Below are 20450 nucleotides of genomic sequence, written 5' to 3'. Positions count from 1 at the left end.
AACCTGGCTTTTGTAACATTCCGCTTCAACTCATTTCATGCACCTTTTATTGATTCCCGGAGTAAAATTGAGACTTCTGACAACAAAGATTAAAAAACCAGCTCTCCTGAGTATTTATAATATTTTTATCTGTACTAATTCATGGTATTAGGGACTAAAAAGAGTTAAAATAGTGAGACTGGCATGTCTCACATGAGCCGAGGTATTCAGATACATTATTTTTCCTACTGGAAGACTGATCATTCTATGTTCCCATCACATAAAAATTGTTAGGAAAAGTATGAATTAGTTACATATGGAGGTTTAAGAGGTGACGCTCATTGTAGGACTTCCTGTAATTAAGCATGTGAGTGTATCATTAAACTGTTACACATTCAGAACATATTTTTCTCAAGGCCTCTTCCAATGGGATTAACCTTCGCCATAGCAACATCAGGACGGACACGTTCATATGTGCTGCCTTTCTAGAAAACATGCTCCTAGAATGAGAAAAGACTCGCATGGATGGAGATCAGGTTGGATTAGTAATTTAGCTTCCTCTGGTTGTTGACGAAGGGGTGCAGTCATAAAATCCACGACTATTTTCTTATAATATTTTTAGGAGTCCTTTGCTGTGAGCAATAAAGCCTGTGAAGTATCCAGAGCAACAACTGAAGGAGGGCACCAAACTTTCTCTGGAAAATACTTTGAAATTTCTTTGTCCCATGTGACAAGTTGTCAATGCTGCCAACACAAAAACAACCCTGATGATGCTGAGGTAGGAGACTAACAGCACGAGTAGCCTGGAATTGGGTGAAGACGTGAAGCTGTGTGACAAAGTACACACAGTGGGCCTTATTTTGAAGATCCATTGAGCCCCGGGGTGTAGTCCTGTTTGAAAAGAAGTAATGGCACACAGCTAGACGCGGTTTGTACACATGTGCAGCAAACACACAAATGAGTGCAGCAAACATGTGCTTTTTCTTTTCCAGTGGCCTGATGATCCACAGAAGGGATTCAAACCACGGAAAACTATGAAAATCAGCAGTGCTGTCATCCTCATAGATGAAGACATCCATCCAGATGCAGACGGTAAAGAAAAGAAGATGAAAGAAAATGTTTTTGTTTTTTTTAGATGAATGCTTTAGCAGGATTAAACACTGTGCTTCACCTACCAACAGTTCCACTGAATTTACTCTCTACTTCACTACTGTGACCCAAACCAACCTCAGACATTACACTCCTTCATGGGCTCAGAGCAAAGCTTAAGGCTGCCAAGACTTTCCAGCTCTACGCCTCAGAAAAGGGACAAATCTGTGTCGGTAAGTAAAGCTGAACTTTGCTCGGCTCCTAAAGGCTTCTGGAGGGATCAGTGCAAAGGGGAACCCAGGGCGACCCAACCTTAGTTTGCTTTCTTTGGTCTCATTAATGGTCTACATTTATTAACGGCTGGAGGAAAACACAACCACTAAGACATCCGTGTTACTGATGTGGGAGTGAGCACAGCTGCACATGTGTGGCAATAGTAAACATTTGGCTGGGGATATTGCCTAGATTTAGATGACGAGGAACAGAGCCGTCCTTGATCTCATTAGAACAGAGTTTAGCTTGGGTGCAGATGAGATTCATTCTTTCTTAAGTCCCATAATTTATCCTCATTTATCCAAATTCAGTCATCAGACATGCGACACACAGCATTAAAGGCTGAACACGCTGCATTTTAGTAACACCAGAAGAAATACACTGGATATAGTCTGGTTATTATATAAAAAAGTATTTGGACAGGCCAGCATTTAAAAGAGACCTGCCAGTAGAAAAAGACCAAAAACAAAACAAAACTTCATGATTATTATCAAAAGACAACTGGGAATGATTTTACACTAAAAAAAACACATATGGTTGAAGTGGTAAAAATTAAAATAAAAGCCTGTGTGTCATGAGAAAAATGGCGCAAGAAACACCAAAAACATAGTTTTCATTGGAGTGGGTCTTGAAATAGTTAAACAGTTACAATAGTCTGAAGAACTAAAGCTACAGTGTTAAAGGCTTACGATCTGCAACATTTTATGAACACCTCATTATCTTTCGTGAGTTAAAACTTCTTAATTCTTTTTCAATTCAGACAAATTTCTCATAAATCCAGAAACAAACAAGTGATGGATGGGTTTATTCTACTCCTTTTGTTAATGCTGTTAACTACATTTTATAAAATAAAAGGAAATTGCATGAATAGGTTTGTGAAAAATGGCTGAACACCATTAGAGTAAGAAAAACAAAATGCATCTTTGAGAAAAATATGAGTATAAACCTTCATTTTCCTTGTCCCTCTGCTTTTCCTCCTAACGTAGCGCTCTCCTTGGATCACTTTCTATGCATGTTGCATGCTAATTTTAATTATAGCTGTTAACAGAGATGTGCAAAGATTGTGAAAGGACCACAGGCGGAAACCCGCTGCAGTGATTTCACACCCAAGCGTGGCTGATGTTGTGGCACTCTGACAGTTTGGAGACAGCCGGCTGAATTTCCAGTACACTAAGAGGCTGTTTACTGTGACCAAATCTGTCCTATTTTCTGTTGCCTGGTTGCAGTGACCTCACATGATGAATGCTTTCCTCAAGGGAAAGAGAAACAGGGTCTGTTGTTATTGATGTTTTCAATTAATAACCCCGCACCAGCGCTGAGGATTCGCCGTGGTGCATCACAGCAGACAGCTGTGGTGTGGTAGTGGAGGTTTTCCTTCAAATACATACTAAAATACACATACTTGCTTGCACATTGGTTTCAAGAATACAGAGTCTATGATGAGATGTTCTTCTAAATAATGGTATGTTGTAGCCGTAGGAATTTTCTTTTTTCCATTACTGGCAGAAAATTAGAAATTACAACAACATCCAGACGTTGAGAAAAACTCAAAAATTCTTTCTCCCCCTTGAAGTTTAAAAAAAAACACAAAATATCGACATAGTTTAGAGTAAACTTTAAAAAGTTCAAAATGAAAAATAAATGTTGACCCTATTTTGGAAAACGTGAGCGGACATGTACTTTCGTTCAGTACTCTTGTACCTGATCGAGCATGTCTCCACAATCTTGGTCTCCTTGAACTGGCTGCCAGTCAAATGTGTGATGTTGATTAAAATTCTTGTTTTTATGTTTAAGTCACTTGCAGATACTGCACGCTCTTACTTTTCTAGTTTGTTTTTAAAATAGTCCCTGCCTTCTTTGGACCAGTGTGTGCTTCTGGTTCCGACAACCTAATGCTCGTTCTTGGGGGAACGTGCGTGTCTGTGTTGGCTTTTAAACTCTGGAATGAACTACCACCGACTTTTAAGGCCACGTCACACAGCCACTATATACATTTGGCACCGTTGGAAATTGTGTCATATGTGAAAATACATGGAAAAAGTGAGAAAAGTTGTGAATTCACAGATGTATCACCAATGAACCACGTTAAAACCATGGAGGAAGTACAAATAAACCACGCAAAGAACACATTATTTACAATAGAACATGAACTGTGTGTGATTATTGTGCTGTTTCTATGCACTTCATTAGCAAGTGGTGCGTTAATTACATAATTTGAATGTGATATGTGCACCGTATACGCAACATAAAAGTTATACATCTCTGGTAAATGCGTGAAAAGTCTGTTAGACATATGTGGAATGGTCGTGGAAGCCACAAATTTACATCTCACAAAAATCACACACATTTGCACAATGTCATAACTTCGTATAACCTATGTGAAACACACATGAACTACATAATTCTTAAACAATTTAAATTTCTGAACAGCTCAAAACCAAATTCAAGTAAAGATCCATCAGCCGAAACCCTCGATGTACATCCGCACAAATCGATGAATGACGAACACAAGAAACAATTCTGAATTACGTATATCACGCATGTATCATGAAATATGGAAAATGCACAAAAGTGAAGTAGTGGCTGTGTGACACTGCCCTAAGAGAGGCTCCTGCAGAGTTTTAAAACCATTAAACTGTTCCTTCATCACCACGCCTTATCTGCCTAGATGATCATTTAGTGTGGTTTTAATTCTTGTTTATTTGTTTTGATCTTTTTTGTTCCATCATTATGTTAATTATTCATTGTGTAAAACACTTGTGATTTTATGTTTACTATACAATTACCGGTAGGAAGCCCAATGAGACGGCTATTGTTGTGATTTTGGGCTAAATCAATAAAACTGAATTGAATGTAATTGGGTCTCCTTAAATGGTGGTGGAAGGTGCTCTATAAATGAATAAAAATAAAAAGGAATGAGTCAAATGAAAGGAGACTTGGTGAGTTGTTGAGTAAAAACTGCTTCAGATCAAGATAATCATCTTTTGGCCAAATCTTCGTCCTGCAGCCGACCACATGTGGGAAAAATGTGGAGCCCCCAGGCTTCTGAGAGGGTGTCCAGGGGAGCGGCTTATCCATGAGGCTGCAGGACTTTTTGACTGGCACCATCTCTATACTTGAAAAGAATTCAGTCTATGTCTTCAGTGCAGTGGAAAAACATTGGAATGGAGTTTGTGTGTTCATTAAACACATATGCCAAAAAAAAAAAAAAAAAGACGTCTTAGTTGGCAAAGCGTTTCACCACCTGCTCATGGGAGCTCCAGACTATGAACAAGCATTCATGAGTGTCGCTCCACCAGTGGGCCATGGGCCACGTGAAGGTGTCAGAGTCAGGTGGCCTTGGGCCAGCATGAGTCATTAGCTCCCCGTCCTCGGTGGAAACACTGACTTACTCCAGAAACCAAGAAATATGCCCCCCACCCCCAGGCAAGGTTACTCTACCTCTTCCCACCTGAAATGTTTTCCCAGCTGAGGCGTTGTACTTTTCCGTTTCAGAAAAACGTCACCGTCTCTGCGGAGAGGAGCGCTTTCTGCACTTTGTCAGTGGAAACATAAATAAAAGCCCACTTGTGAAGAATTCGCTTCAGCGCTTAATATTTACACAAATGACATAAATTTATGTCTTTGGTTTTACTTCTTTTTTTTTGTCTTGTCAATCACTCTTTTGATCAATTTAAAGTTAAAAAATGGAAAATGGTGGTGTGTTTGAGGACGTTCAGAAAGAGTCAGCATGACTGTCAGTTAAAATAACAGGCTTGTGCCTTTTAGCCGTATTCGCCACTAACAACAACGCCATTGTTTAAACCTCTGCACCTGCGATTCAAACAATGATTTTCTGTGTTGGAACAGCTGTTAGATTGATTTTGTTCCAAAGGTGCCCATGAGGGTGCAGTTAGTTAGCATTGATTGAACTGCTCTTGAAAAAGAAAGACAGTTTTGTGTTCATTACGGTTTTTGAGGTTTAACCATGTGACATGCTACTTTAAATAACATTTGCTTGTCCCAACAGTAGTAAATTTGACATGTGTTGGGATAAAGGGACACCACAGTTGATTTGGTATCTGTTTAGGGTGTAAAGCTATAAAATCCCTGTTTTGTGCTGGTAATTGGGGGCAGAGCAAAGACATGATGTTCACTAAGAGCAGGGAAGCACTCTTGACACTTCAAAATTGCAAGTTTGATTTACACTTTTAAACTTTTTCTAAACTGTGCTCATTTAGGACCCAAAAGCAGCAAGATGAAAAAAGGTCCAACTTGATAAAAATGCTAATTTAGTCTCCATTATAGGCCTGCATTTGCAGTACAATGTGCAGCAGGGAGCACTTTGCAGATTTTATCGCCTGGTCTTTTAGCTATCAGGTTATGTACAATACAGCCTGCTTTGACCTTCTGGTAGACGGAGATTTATGTGATTGTAAACAGTGTGCAGAGTCCAAGGGAACCGCCGTGACCCGCTCTGCATTAACTGTCCTCCATGACGGTTAACGGTGTGTAATTATCACATCCCCCTTCAAACGGCGTGACAGGAACAGCAGCATTCTTGTAAACAGAACAGCTTATGGTAAAACTGAATTTTGGATTTAGTTTCTGCAATACATGGGGCGGCCTCTGATCGAAAGATCGTACGTTTGATTCCCACCTTCCTTGCTCATGTGTCAAAGTGTCCTTGGATAAAACACTAAACCCCACATTGCTCCTGTTGGTTACAGGTTGGATCTAGGGCTAGGTATCACCAATAATTTCCAGAATCAATTCAATAAAGCAAAAAGAAGGTAAATACATTAAGAAACATGTCTAATAATTCAGTTCTCCATGCCTCTGTTTGGTGCAGTGCGATTCATGTACTCTCCCTCTTTCCCACTCCCCTCCGGGGGAGGTACCTGACCGTGTACCTCGTCTCTGCTCCTGCTCTGACACCTGGCTGTGGATCCTGTCTCCGGCTCGACTCGCGCCCATGACTGTCCCCCCAACTCCGGCTGGATGAAGCTCATCTGCTGGACTTTATATATGTAGTTGTAGGGTTAGATAAGTTAATTCTTGTCTATGATTTCTGGTAAATCGCCTGTCCATCCTGGGGGAGGATCCCTCCTTCATCTGGACACCCCTGAGGTTCTTCGTTTTTTCCGGAATCCGTTTTTTTTAGGAGTTTTTCCTTACCGCGAAGGGGGGTCTAAGGGCAGGGATGACCGTTTAGTTTAGTCAGTTTGTTAGTTCAATTTAATATTTTCCTATTGAATTCTATGTATTCACGATCCTTTGGATTTTATGTTTTACTTTTTCAATTACCGATACGAAGCCCATCGAGACGACTGTTGTTGTGAATTTCAATTGTACAAATAAAATTGAATTGAATTAATAAAACAGGTGAAGCTTCCCTAAATAATGTTCCAAGGGTTTATTCTAAGGAATTATCTCCATAACTTGTTTTAGATAGTTTTAAACAAAATATTTTAAAACTTAAAGCTTAATAAGGGGTTCTGTGTCATTTCTATGTCTTTGTAAATAGCTGACGTGATCAAATTTAACGGAAAATTCAAAGACTACAAAGGGTAAATTAACTAATAGCACAAGAGCAGCAATATTTTTAGAAATTCATAACTTTCAACACAAATTCATCCACTAATGTACAAGCTTTTCCAAAATTAACCTGAGAAACTTTCTCAAAGTTTAATTTACTGCAAACCCTTTCAGAGCTGCAGACCAACCAGCATAGTTTGTTTACAGATATTTATTTATTTTTCTCCACATGTTGTTAAAACAGAAAAACCACAGGTACATTTGTGCTTTCCTGCACTTAAACCTCATGGCATCACTAATCCTGCCTCTATATAAAACTCCATTTAGTCATTCACTTTATATAAACATCTTGAAAGTGCAGCACTGTAACAGCTTCAGTGAACAATGGAAAAACCCTCAATATTATCAAGAAGAATTTACCTTCAAGGGCAATTCAGCCAAGAGCGTTCTCAGAGGAGAAGACACACATGGAAAGGTCGAGATATAAAATTAATACAGTCTACATGCTTTAGTAAACTTGTTGTTGGCCACAAAAAAAAAAAAAAAAAACCTAACCAACGTCACATTTTGAGAGTATTTGTCTTGTTGCCTAAAAAGATTTTAGTTTGAATGCTTTTTCAGCTCTGAAATGAGTTATTTAGCAGCTCTGATTGCTGTGATTGAAGTCCGTGTCACACAGCCGCTACATACAATCTGTGCATTTTCCACAAATTAAATTTCACTCTTTGGTCATTCATGCGTGATCTAAGTCATTCATAAGTCTTTCTGGCGTTCGTCATTCATTGATGTGCACAGATGTCCGTCAAGGATTTCAGGTTTCTGTTTAAAACTGTTTAAAAATATATTTGGTCTGCAGTTCAGGCATATTTAATGTAGTTCATATACAATTATTATGTAAATATTTCACAATTGTGTGTGATTTTTGCAAGATGCTATATCTAACTGACTTTACACGCATGTACCACGATGTGTTAATTTTTTATCTTATATATACGGCACACGTATAGCGCGAAAATTACATATGTTGTGGGACGGGTCTGTATATCAGCCGGTCTTTCACCCCTCCAGCTGTCTATAACGACCTCAGGTCTCTCACGTGGCGGTGTCCGGCGCCGTGCGAAAGGCTGCAGCTCCCACCGGCGGTCCCATGTCTCGGTTGGGTTTCCCCCTCAGCTGGCTCTCAGCAGCTGACTTAGACTGGTGCAGACTAGACAAAGCATTCAAAGTCCCACGGCGGGTGCTGACCATGGTGCTGAAGCAAAGTGAGTTCTGCCAAATGCTCTAAATGTTAAAGTGAAGAAATTAAGTGAAACCCATGTTTAGGTGCTCTTTGCGGAGTTTCTTTGTACTTCTGTGGTCTTAAAGCGGTTCATCCGTCATACATCTATGAAAATGTATCCAAAACACCACATCTGTTCTCACTTTTTTCATGTACATTCAAATATGACTAGCTTTCATCGGTGCAAAACCTACGTAGCGCCTGTCTGACACGGCCTTGAGGGATGATTTTTGCTGGAGTGTTTGGTCAAAGTGTTAGGATGAGGAGCACAGTCCAGTTTGGAGCCCCTGGATCTCCACTCCCAACCCTTATGATGAATGGTTGTAGCCACGTTACCCCACAATGAATTCACACCACAGACACCTCGCAGAATGACGACAGCAAACAAATCCCCAGCAGATAATATTTATGGACTGTGTATCCATGTCTGGTTTCCTGCTGTTGACAGCCACTGAATATACATAAATGCACGCAAAGGCACTAAGTCAACATTTTCTTTCTTTCTGTGGAAATGGGAATGCAAAGCACTTATTCATCAGTATGAATCTGACAAGAGCAGAAGAGTTTTAGTGGGGGTTTTTTTACAATACGTCGCCTGTTTCTTGCCGCAGAATTGTAGATCACCTCCCACATGAAGAGCAAGTCCACCCATCTGTCACCAAGCATCTGGAGCAGCTGCATGAGCTCATTCGCTCCAAGTCCCTGAGCTACCTGCATCTTTGAAGGTAGTGCTTTTACTTAGGCGAGTTCTTAGCTCAAACATACAGCCTCATTTTAAACCTGAAAATTAACTTTTTTTTTTCAGTCAAGAGGCTGGAGCTTTGACATTCAAACTCTATACGAAAATGAGAAGAAAGAAAAAGTTTGGCCTCTGAAAAGATTTTCTTGTTTGTGACGTGAAGCCAGATCATTCCTCACCGTCAGCACTCACCATCTGCTAATGGCTTCCCATCTGGACAACTTGGACATTTCACAGAAGTTGCTCTCTGGCTTTGTCTTTTAATGCAACAAATCCATTGATAAAAAAAAAATAAATAAAAAAAACATTCCACAGTCCAAAAGAACATTTCAGACTTTCACCAAACATCTGACAGTTTTACATTTCTTTATGATTGATTTCAAAGGGTTTTTAGTTGGTCAAGTACCTTAATAAATCCCTGTCAGGTGTAAAATCTAACTTATCCTCTTATGTAGTTTCTCTTTTTTAAAACAAAAAAAAAAAAAGATTTAATATTTGTATTTATAGCTGAAGCTCTGCTTAATCGCTGTCAGCTCCAGGCTATCCCGCAGCAGCACTGTTGTTCTCCGGAGAAACAACAAAATATAGCTGTTGTAACTGCACCCAAATGAAGGTTCTCATTAACCAATTAAAAAACAGAACTAAAGTGATGTTGAATAAAAAAGATGTCCTGCAGGAATGTGGTCGGTAAAATCTCCATATTTCTAATAATGTCTGTGGCTGACAGGTGTAAGCCCCTGCCCTTAATGTCTAACTTCATGTAGGAAGTTTTAATGTGTTCATATTATCTGTAGAACTGTAAGAAATAAATTTATGCTGACAGTGTTAACGCTGCAGGTAATGAGGCATAAACGTTGAAATGTGTGATTAAGTGTTATTTATTTGTGTTTATTTAGTACCAATTTCTAGGAGGGGAATTGACTGACCTCATGGATTTACACCTACACTAAAGTCTGAGTGAGCTTTCTGTTTTCCTTCCTCCTAGAGCTAAAAGATGAATGGATGAGATCGATTAATTTGAACTTGTGCTTAAGGGGATGTTAAAAGTTAAATATTGACTATACAATCTAATTTTGATGTGGCATGTGAGATGACGTGGTTCTGTTTGTCTTTTCCCCACATGCCTACAGTCTACTGTTTGTCCCAGCTGGGGGTTACTTTCACATTGTTCGTGGCTAAAAACTTATCTACAGCTTCCGCGGTACCAAGCTTATATAGACCATGAGAAATGGCTAAATGGTGGTTTACTCTTTCTATTGACAGCAAATAATTGTGTAATTACAGAACTGACAGAACCATGACGTGTTTTGTCATGCTTTTCACTTCACATCCCGACAATTCTGTTTTCAGGTCCAGGAAACAACACCTCACACCAGGCTAAGCAGTCTGAGGCCAAGAACAGAACCAGAGCGATCACGACTACCAAATCATTCCAACTTTGGGGTTGACCCTTTAACACCAGAATTGTTGTTGGCAACAGCAAAATAACAAAGATGCTTTGAACTATTGCAACTCTTTTACCCTTTATGCAATTAACCCTTGTACTCTCTTAGCTGACCCCACCCTTACATTGAGGTGTTATTTCTACCATGACAAAGGTGGATAAAGGTGGAAAGATTTCATGTAATCCATGGACACCATTGAAGATCACAAATCATTGAAGAAAAAAGGTTCAGAGCACTGTCTAGTGGGTCTAAATGACCCAACTCCCAATGTTAACGTGCCTAGAATAGCACAAGGGTTACAGTCACTCCAATGGATTCTGATGTGGAGAAAGCAGCATTGCGCTAGTAAATGGTTTGTGTTAGTAAAACGTTGCATGACGGCACAACAGCATCAGATTAGCTGGTTTATGATACTTGTATAAGCAGAACAAGTTGCATATCTGTGCGAAATTTCTTTTGTCTGCTCCCGAATCCTTTGGATTTATGTCAATAACATAAACGATGAAATAATTTACACGCAAGTTCAAAAGACAACACTGAAGCTAAAGGAAGCTGTTATAGAATTAAATTATCTAATGAGAGTCTTGTTTTCTTTGCACAACAATATTAATCTTCGATATAACTGTTGACGAATTTAGTTTTAATCTGAATTTTCATTTCTGTAAAATAGGATGTAGACTTACCAGACCTGGTTCTGGACCATTGCCTGCATAATATATAACTGGACAAATCGCGTGTGATCTCACCCATAGAAGATGCCTTGTTTTCTGATCCAACCAGCTAAAGTTAATTCAGTCACCATTTTTCCACAATATGCAATGTTGGAGCCAGATGTCCTCAGTAAGCCATGGTTGGTCCATCTAGATTTCTATGGAAACAACTCTCTCCAATCAGGAGTGAGCATTTCAGAAGGCCACACCCCTACCACTGAAAGCGGGCTCGGGAGAATCTGTCAATCAAATGCTTTGAATGTTCAATGCAAGGCCAACTACTTTTATTAAGGACACTCGATTGGTGCTACAGCAAAAAAGAAAATAAAAAGAAAATGAGGATTATCAAGAACATGTTAAAAAAAAGGTATAAGAGCAAGAATGATTATTCTGACCAATAGAATGACTAAGTAACAGCTGTTTATTTCTCTATGGAAGTCTATGGGATTTTGGTTTCTTGGAACCTGTGGTTACTTCGCATTTGGAACAAGAGAGAACAGGAGTCACTCAGTCCAGGAATCATGAACTGTCAATGTTCTGGACTCATTAGCTTTTGCCCACAGTCCTGTCCTCAACCTTCATTATCCATCCACCCAGCAGCTTTACGGCTAGTTAAAGGTCATGCATAAGCAGTGCTTAGTTTAAAAAATGTGGCATTGCATGTCGAATAGTATTACATATTTAGTTTTAATTTTATGTTTTACCTTTTTTTCTGTCAAAACTACAAAGCGTGCAAGCTGCATTTTCTAAATGTTGCTGAATGTTGGATATGGAAGTGTGTTTTCTCTCTCACCTAACTTTGTGCCTGCCCACAACCTCTTTACTACAGTGGCAGCAGAAACCACCATCACCTGTAGCTTCTTCAAAAGTCCAAAGATTTTTAACAAGGTTTCCTCGTTATCGTCTGTCTGTCTGTGTGTGGAGGTGGGTGGAAGTGGTCGCATTGCAGGGATCTGGGGGCTGTAAACCTACGGAGACCACCAGTTATATGAGATACTGTGATTACTGGATGCTTTTTGGATGTTTTTTCTGTTTTTTAGAGTGCAGAGTCACAGCGATTTAGAGGTGATGATCACCAAAACCCACAACAAACTTTTAGCTGAGACAGCTCAGATCAAATGATGAAGTGCTACTGCTGCTGATCCGGTTTCTTCTCATCCTCCTCAGTGTGCCGGAAAACTCACCTGTACAGTCAGCATAACATGCAGCAGAGGCTGCATCTGATGTTTTTAACATTGGATTGGATTTTGGCATCTAAACTGCACCTCAGTAAAATAGTTTGGAAGACTTTTATGTACGATAGGGGTGGGTGATGCTGAGAATTTGGGTATCGATCCGATACCTACAGGTTAAGTATCACAGATATCGATACAGATCCTTTTTTCTTGAAATGTTTTTTATAAAACAATTTTGGAAATGTACTATTTTCTTAAATTAAGTTTATAATAGAACCCAGGACAGAGACCTTTGGCATATAAAAATGTTTGTTAACTACAATAATTTGAATTGAAACTATATTAATAATTGCATACTACAATAACTATAAGCCAACAGTAACTAGTGCAAAATTTAAAAAAAGCTTCTACAATGTAACAAAAAACACAGTAACACATACATTTATTTTTAAAATCAAGGCAGTAATAAAAAAAAAAAAACAATGTTACTAGTTAAAAAATATTCAGCAAAAGTACCACTGTAATAAAGTTAAGTTAAAGTCCCTTAATTGTCACACAACTAGGTGTGTGAAATGTGTTCTCTGCATTTAATCACTGGGGGCTGCAGACACAGCCGCGCTTGGGAATCATTTGGTGGTTAAAATAAATATTCAAATAAAACAACCCAGCAAAAAACCTGCCATTCGTGCAAATATGTGGCTCTTCAATGATTCTTTCCGATGAAGCAGGGATTGGAGGGGCAGGTGTGAGCAGCTGCAAGGGCGGGGGGTGCCGTATTTACACAGACAGACAATGTTGCCAGATTACTTTGCTCAAATCGGTCGGGTTTTTGCTCAAATTGACGCTTGCTTAAAGTCTTTAAGTAAATTCAATTTTCATGCAACTGTGGTTTGCTGCAAATTGGAGTGAAGCTTCAGGCCTCAAAGCTCTACTGGTCAGTGTCTTTCTGCACAAACGGTTTCTCTGTGTTAGCCAAAGCTAAGAATAAACCGCTTCCTCCACTTTACCATCAAACCTGGGACGACATGGCCTAACCAAATAACACATAAAAAGCACACATAGTGACATTGAACACCAACATCTTTACTTACTTTTTGTTCATTTTCAAATTGAACCTCTGTTCTATTTTCTTCTTTCTTACAGTGGTGCACAAGCAAAAAACAATCCCAGTCCAGATAATCCACTTCCATTGTGACTTTTTTTGCAGCAGCAGCTTTCCTTTTTTATTTACAGCATTTATTTTTGTACGCAGTTACTTTTTTGGCAGGTCTCAGCCAACGTAGCTTGGTTACGTTTATTTAATTACATTAAAGTAACTGCGTTTAGAATCAGCAACGGTTGCTGCGTTATAAAATCAAAAGCAGTTCTTACTTAGACTATCCCGTTACTGAAACGTTACAAACACAGTTCAACAGCGTCTCAAATGAAAAAATGCAGCAATGTGGTCACGTTTCAACAAATCAATCATAATATATTAAATATTAGATTTGCTCTGCCCGAGAAACTCTTTCCTGTTTGAAAACATCAGATAATTAATGATGTAAAGAGTTTGTTCCAGTGCAGCAGCAACAGTCCATACTTCAAACTTTAATTACTGTTATCTTTGTCATTACAAGAGTGTGATGATTAATGTTTGGATTGCAGAGCAGAGAGGGAAAAAAACAGTTTACTCAGGTAGACCAGTAATTAGCCACAGATGATTAGCATCACCTAAAGGTCATCTAAGCCGGCGTTGGCGCTGGAAGAGACTCGCGGATTAGAGAAGAGTTTGCAAACACTTTTCATGTTTGTTTTCTGAGCACTTATTCCCAAGATGCTACTTGATTATAATTATCTTACAACGTTACCCAGGATGCCTGTTTTGTTTAAATGGCCATAGTTTTGTACACGCAAAGCTTTTAGCATCCAGGACTTAATTTTCTATAAATACTAACACACAACTATCAACAAATCATAAATAAAATCAGGAGGTGTCAGTTTAGGCTGTGTGAACAGCAAAAGATGAGCTGGTTAAAAGTTGAAGTCGAGGTGGTTAACTTTACCAAGTTGCCTTCCTGAAAGTTTTTTTTTTTAATTTCATTTAAGAGGAATGATCTTTGTCTGCAAGAACCTGAGAGCATGTTTGTGTCCTGACACTTCACTCTTAAAACCATTTTGTTTTCACTTGCTGACATAAATATTCAAGAATAGAACAGGATTATGGGATAGCACAGCATCCTTAAACAAACCGGTGACATTTTTAATTTAAAAATCTTAAATCGCAATATTGCGGACATGGAAGAACCATGTCATATGATTTTACTCTAATGGCAGGCTCTCACATTTGACTTAAACCTTGTGCTATCCTAGGAACTTTAACATCGGGAGTTGGGTCATCTAGACCCACCTGACAGTGTGCTGAACCTTTTTCTTCAATAATTTGTGATCTTCACTGGTGTCCATGGATTACATGAAATCCTCTTCACCTTTATCCACCTTTGTTATGGTAGGGAGAACACGTCAAAGTAAGGGGGGGGGGGGTCATCAAAGATAGCACAATGGTTAAGAGCAAGTGATTCAGAGAAAAGCAGAGCAAAAATAGGATAAACAAAACAACTTTTTTGAGCAAAAAACAAATGAAATTCAGGAGAGGAAGAAAAATAAGAGCTGCAGGGAGGGTCAATCCAAGAAGAGAATCAAATAATTGGAGCGTTAAACACAAAAGGGAAAGCAGTTTGTCAGATTTACATACTGCCATGTTATGAACAATCAGCTACACTTTGGTTTGAGACATTTTAGGCCAGCAGAAACCAAACATCAGAACTCAACGTTGTCCTCATAGATCACCAAAAAACGACGAAGGCAAAAGCTTTGAATTCAACTGGTAAAAAAGAGAATTTAATTTAAAATACCTTTTTCTGATTTATCCACCAACTGTCAATCAAGTTAGTCAATATTGTTACATTTTCCAAAACAATTACTTTTTCCAGTTTGCTCAATACTGAACCATTGACTGTAAATGAGAACTGGACTGAGGTAGAGTGAGATAACTCGTAAAGAATTACTTACTTCCAGTTCCAACAAAGTCAATTCAGTCGTCATTTTTTCGCCTTACGGACGTCGCCATGTTGGAACCAGAAATGCCAGTAAGCGGTGATTGGTCTGAGGCAACATTTTTATGATAACCATTGTTGGAACCTTGTTGGAAGGCCACGCCACTACCATATGTAAGCGTGCTCGGGAGAATCTGTCACATGCTTTGATTGTTTGATGTGAGATGGGGGGTGGGGTGCCTAGTCTCATATACAGTCGATGCTGGCGTTCCAAACAGGAAGTGGCTCCAAGAAGCCAAAAAAAAAACAACAAGCTATTACTCTGTCCGTCTGCACAATAAATTGCAAATGTATTGTTATTGCAGAATCAAGCTGTGCAATACGCATATCGCAAAAGTCGGCGGAAATTTCAATAAATGGTTACCTTAAATGTGCTACAACAATCTCATGGCAGCTCGAATCAAATAAAGCCATTTATGCATTTGACCAATGGATGGACGCATAAACGTTGTTGACCAATCGGAGGGAGCCCTTTTACGTTAGATGTTGGCATCCTATGTAGATGATGGTCATTTGGAGGATAACTTTTAAACTGTTGCAGTGAAATTTAAATTATGTTTTTGGTTGTTTTGCTATTTTTTCATGTGCCGCTAGTTATATCGTCATCGCAATATTGATCACTAATAATGCATATCGCAAGTTTTCCTCATATTGAGCAGCCCTATTACTCAGTCATTCTATTGGTCAGAATGACCATTTTTGCACGGATAAGTTTTCTTTACATGTTTTTGATATTCCTCTTTTTTATTTACTATTAGTTCTTCCGTAGTGCAAGTTATTCAAGTTATAAACTGGCCAATCAGATGCCTCAATAAAAGTAGGTGGAGCCTGCTGGCCCCCACAACAGGATTGTTGCTTGATTTCATTTGGTTAGAGGTGGAAGTGAACCCTTTTTTTTATGAGCGCCATCAAACGGCACAGTGGCTCAGGTGGTGGGCGGGTCGTCCATTGATCGAAGGGTTGGCGGTTCGATCCCCGCTCCCACCAGCCAAAATGTCGTTGTGTCCTTGGGCAAGACACTTCACCCTCCTTGCCTCCAGTGTGGCTCCACTGGTGTGTGAATGTGCATGAATGCTCCCGGTGATGGTCAGAGGGGCCGTAGGCGCAAAATGGCAGCCACGCCTCTGTCAGTCTGCCCCAGTGCAGCTGTGGCTACAACAGTAGCTTACCGTCACCAAGTATGAATGAGGAGTGAATGAATAATGGACATAATGTAAGCGCTTTGGGTGTCTTGAAAAGCGCAGATAAATCCAATCCATTATTATAAACGCAGTTGGTCCAGTTCTCTGATACAGTCAATGCTGTGAACAGTAATGATATTATCCATCATGGTCATGAAAAATACAAAAAAACACTTCTATTCGTAGTATACTTCTATACACTATGTGTTAGTCTTAATCGATGTATTGCATACTAATTATTCCCTTTTTATCATAATATGCTCATTTAATTGTAAAGATAAAAAAAAGCTTTTGTATGTGTGTGAGAAAACCACGGTAGGTGTGTCAAGGGGAAAAAAAAGCAACATTAAAGCTTTTTCCGGCAAGACGTAAGTTGTATTTTTTTCTGGTATTGTAAAATATATCATCCTCAGAAGTACTTTAAAATAATTGTTTTGTAATTGTGGGGTTGTTTCACCCACCTCCATCACACAACACTAAAGCAACCCTGACCTTCTGCCATCCTTCCATTTCTCCATGTGGCATCCAGCGATAATATCACACTGCAACAGTCTTATCAGCAGCTAAGTGCCAACAAATTGAAGAAGAGCTCCTAAAAGCCTCAAAAGTTTGTTTTTATTTTTTTTACTTTCAGAGTAATGCACGTGATGGTGGCTCAGTTTATAGTAACTTTGCCTTAGGTCTCAGCTGACACATTAAAAATGCACCCCACAGAAGAAGGCATTTGCACAGCCCAGCAGGTACGCTGGAATCAGCAGAGCAGCAATCAATCCCTGCCACAGGCTTTCTTTGTTGAAAATGACACAAAAAGTTACCCTCCAGTCGTTGGACGATAAATATGCAGAGCAGAAAATACAAGTTTGAAACTCCACCATGAAACTTCATTCTTCTTCTCATATTTTACTGTAAGACGCCAGACAGAAGTACAACATCTGAAAGAAGCATATCAGCCACGACAGCCAAATTATGATTTTTTTTTCCCCAGTAATTTGGGGTTTAATAAGGGGGAAAGAATATACATTTTTCTTTTTTTCCTGAACACCGGCTGGAAGTTGAGCTTTTAACATCAGAAAGTGTGGGAATTTTCAAACTGTTCCAAGTGGTATTACAGTCATAAATATGCCGTTTTTATCCAAAATTTAAAACACTGTGTTGTTTTCTAGGACATTGTTTCTGCAGAGCGGCAGGAGTTCAATAAAAAATTCACCTCTGAGTTGTGGGTGGGACTGTTGCCATGGATTAAGCCTGCCTCCGCATCCCGTCATCCATCTATTTACCTGACTCCTGCTAGCTTTCAGCCCCTCACAACCCAACATTATCGGTGCAACAGAAATGGTGAGCAATATTGGAGCCATCAGCCATGCAGTGAGGAAAACAAAGACGTACACGAATCTATTTGTCTGCAAGTGGATGTATCAAAATGGAGCCGAGAAGGGGGCTTGTCCCTTGCTATAGTAACTTCTACATCGAATCTACAAGCTTTTTCAAACTGCATTCTTTTTGTCTGCTCCTAATTTACAACAATTTCAACAACTAAATACTTTGAAATGCAAATTTAGGCTCAACTTACTTTGTGTGTGTCCTCCGCCATCAGAAAAATGCCACAAGAACATGTTAAAACATCAAAAATATGTTTTTCCTCAGAGTGGGTCCTTAATGGTTTGACACAAAATACCCTCAAATGTGGTCAAGTGATATTCTTGGCTTAATAACTCTTCTACATTTTTTTCTTTCTGATAATGCGTGTTTAAAGCTAAAGTCCAATGCAGAGTGAAGGTCATCCGCTTTGCTGTTGCTCGGACATTGTTGAAGTCAATCCCCTTTTTTAAAAACCTCTTTTTGTTCAACTAGACACTGTTTTTTTCAGCACATTTGTAATTTTTCCTTTTTTTATAATGTTTTCAATGCTTCAGTTTGCACAACACTGACAAATAATTACACAGAAGGAGGTGTCTGCATCTATGTAGAGCTAAAGGGGAATAGAAATGTACTACAATATATATGCTAGTGGCCTCATATTTATTCTATATAAGAAATCTGGAGGAACAAATGCATTTGCATCTTTTTTGCTTTTGTGCAGACACAGAAAATGTGAAAATACATATATTCCTATTATAATACCTATGTAATTTCCAGAATATCTTTTCAGCATTTTAAGTTTATTAAACTTTTAGCCTTGTTTGTTTTTTCATTTATTTTACAAAGAACAGCAACATTTTCGTGCATAACAGCTACTTCAAATCTACCTTTGATGTTTTTTTCATTCATTTTTTAAGAGTTATCTGCTCCACTTGCATCCTCACTCCTCTTAATGCTTATTTTGAAGAAGAAAAAAAGTTCACAAGGCAAGTCTTGAAGCCTGTTTGAGCAGTGGGGACAGTCACAGCTGCAGCAGGAAGACCCACGTATCGCTGATGGCCACATGATGCTACATCTCCCACTCTGTTCTGTCAGTGCTGACGTCAGTGCAGTGTGGCTGAGGCTGTTTTCGCACGTCACCATAAACGTTGTGCGCTTAGCTGAGCTTTAAGCTTAAAAAAGTGTCTTGCTTTTTGACACAATTACGTTCTTCAGGGAAAATTGTCATCAAGGTCAGAATGAAATGTGCCTGTGACTGAAAAACAGGATACCAACCTGTTATGAATAAGAACTATGACTTAGTCATCAGAAGGACTACAAGGTTGCTCCTCATCTGACCCGATCAGCCTCATAAATTCTGAAGCAGGAACCTAATGACACTTCTATAAAGATAGTTAAAGCATGGTAGATTGGCCGGTAGAATGGTTCAAACTGATTTTGCCAGGAATCACTTTTTAATAGTCCAACTTATTGAAAAATTTAGTACATTTCTATTATTTTTTATTGCTGTACAATCAAGACTTAAAACTGGCACTGAAACTGCATTACAATCAAAAACTGAATCTAATCAAACTCCTTAGAGAAAGAAAGTGGGAGGAAATGTCATCTTTACTAGATCTAGACTGAGGAGAACTTTTCTGAAGTTGCAGTGGAACAGTAAATTTTTAGCGATCCTTGACCTTTTCTGGGCCGCAGATTGGTTTAATGTCAGACTAAAGGTGGGAAATGTATTTATCACGTGAAAACAATCCTAGTGTTTTTTGTTTGAAGATGAAGATTCTGTTCACAAATGCAAAAGCAAGTCAGTCTATCAGGTGGTGCACAGGACAAACAAAAGTTAGCAAAGAGCAGATCTTCCAATGCTAATGTTGTCGTCGTTCACCTTTCAGTTTATCCCCACAGCTAATAAAAACATACATCTGAATAAAACACAAGCTTGCTGAACCTCTCAGAGCCTTAACCCTTTAACAATGGAACTTTAGCAGCACTTACCAGTGAAGGGTTCATGCAACTCACATAAATCAGCTGATTCTGTTGTGACGAAAAGCCGCTTTGTGCTTTATGCAACACGTAACTAATATCAGATGTAAAGTATTTCGTATTGGTGCAAAACAGATCCAAAAAGCCGCTTTTCTCTGCATCAGAATCAGCTGTTCACGATAAAGAGTTATGGTAAAGAGTGTCTGTTATATAAATGTCGCTGACGACAGCTCCAATGTTATTATGTTATTAATGATTTATGACATTTTGCCTGTAATAACAGCTTATGCCAGCCAAGTGGACACCTTGCAGCTGAATATGACCCCACTCAAGGTGTGGCAGTGGTGCGGTCCAAGAACCTGAATTTTAGAGAAATCCTGTGTTGACTTCTGAAGAGAGCAATGATTGAATATCTGAAAAAGTTTGGGTTTGTAAAACTGATTATGTCAAATTTATGGTTCAGTTCACTTTTTAAACAGGAAAAACATTGAAAACATTTAAGAAAATAGATTCCTTATTTTATATAAATGCATCAATCTTCTCAAAAGACAGACCAGTGGTTTATCTAAATACCCAAGTACTGCAACCAAAACTGTAAAATGGTGATATGGGAGCCAGTTTAGCTCGTGCTG

At 39.0% G+C, this 20450-nt stretch overlaps 1 protein-coding gene across 9 annotated transcripts in view; it reads right to left on the bottom strand.

Moving 5' to 3' along the window:
• lrp1bb (low density lipoprotein receptor-related protein 1Bb) overlaps positions 1–20450 on the bottom strand; it is a 389546-nt gene that overhangs the window by 277335 nt on the left and 91761 nt on the right. The gene's annotated exons all lie outside the window — the stretch shown is intronic.

This window comes from Oryzias latipes, chromosome 21 (genome assembly GCF_053564925.1).
Source record: "Oryzias latipes strain Hd-rR chromosome 21, Olatipes_Hd-rR_3.1".
NCBI classification, from domain to species: Eukaryota; Metazoa; Chordata; class Actinopteri; order Beloniformes; family Adrianichthyidae; genus Oryzias; species Oryzias latipes.
The sequence above is the reverse complement of the archived record's forward strand: the minus strand, read 5'-3'. Positions and strand labels throughout refer to the sequence as shown.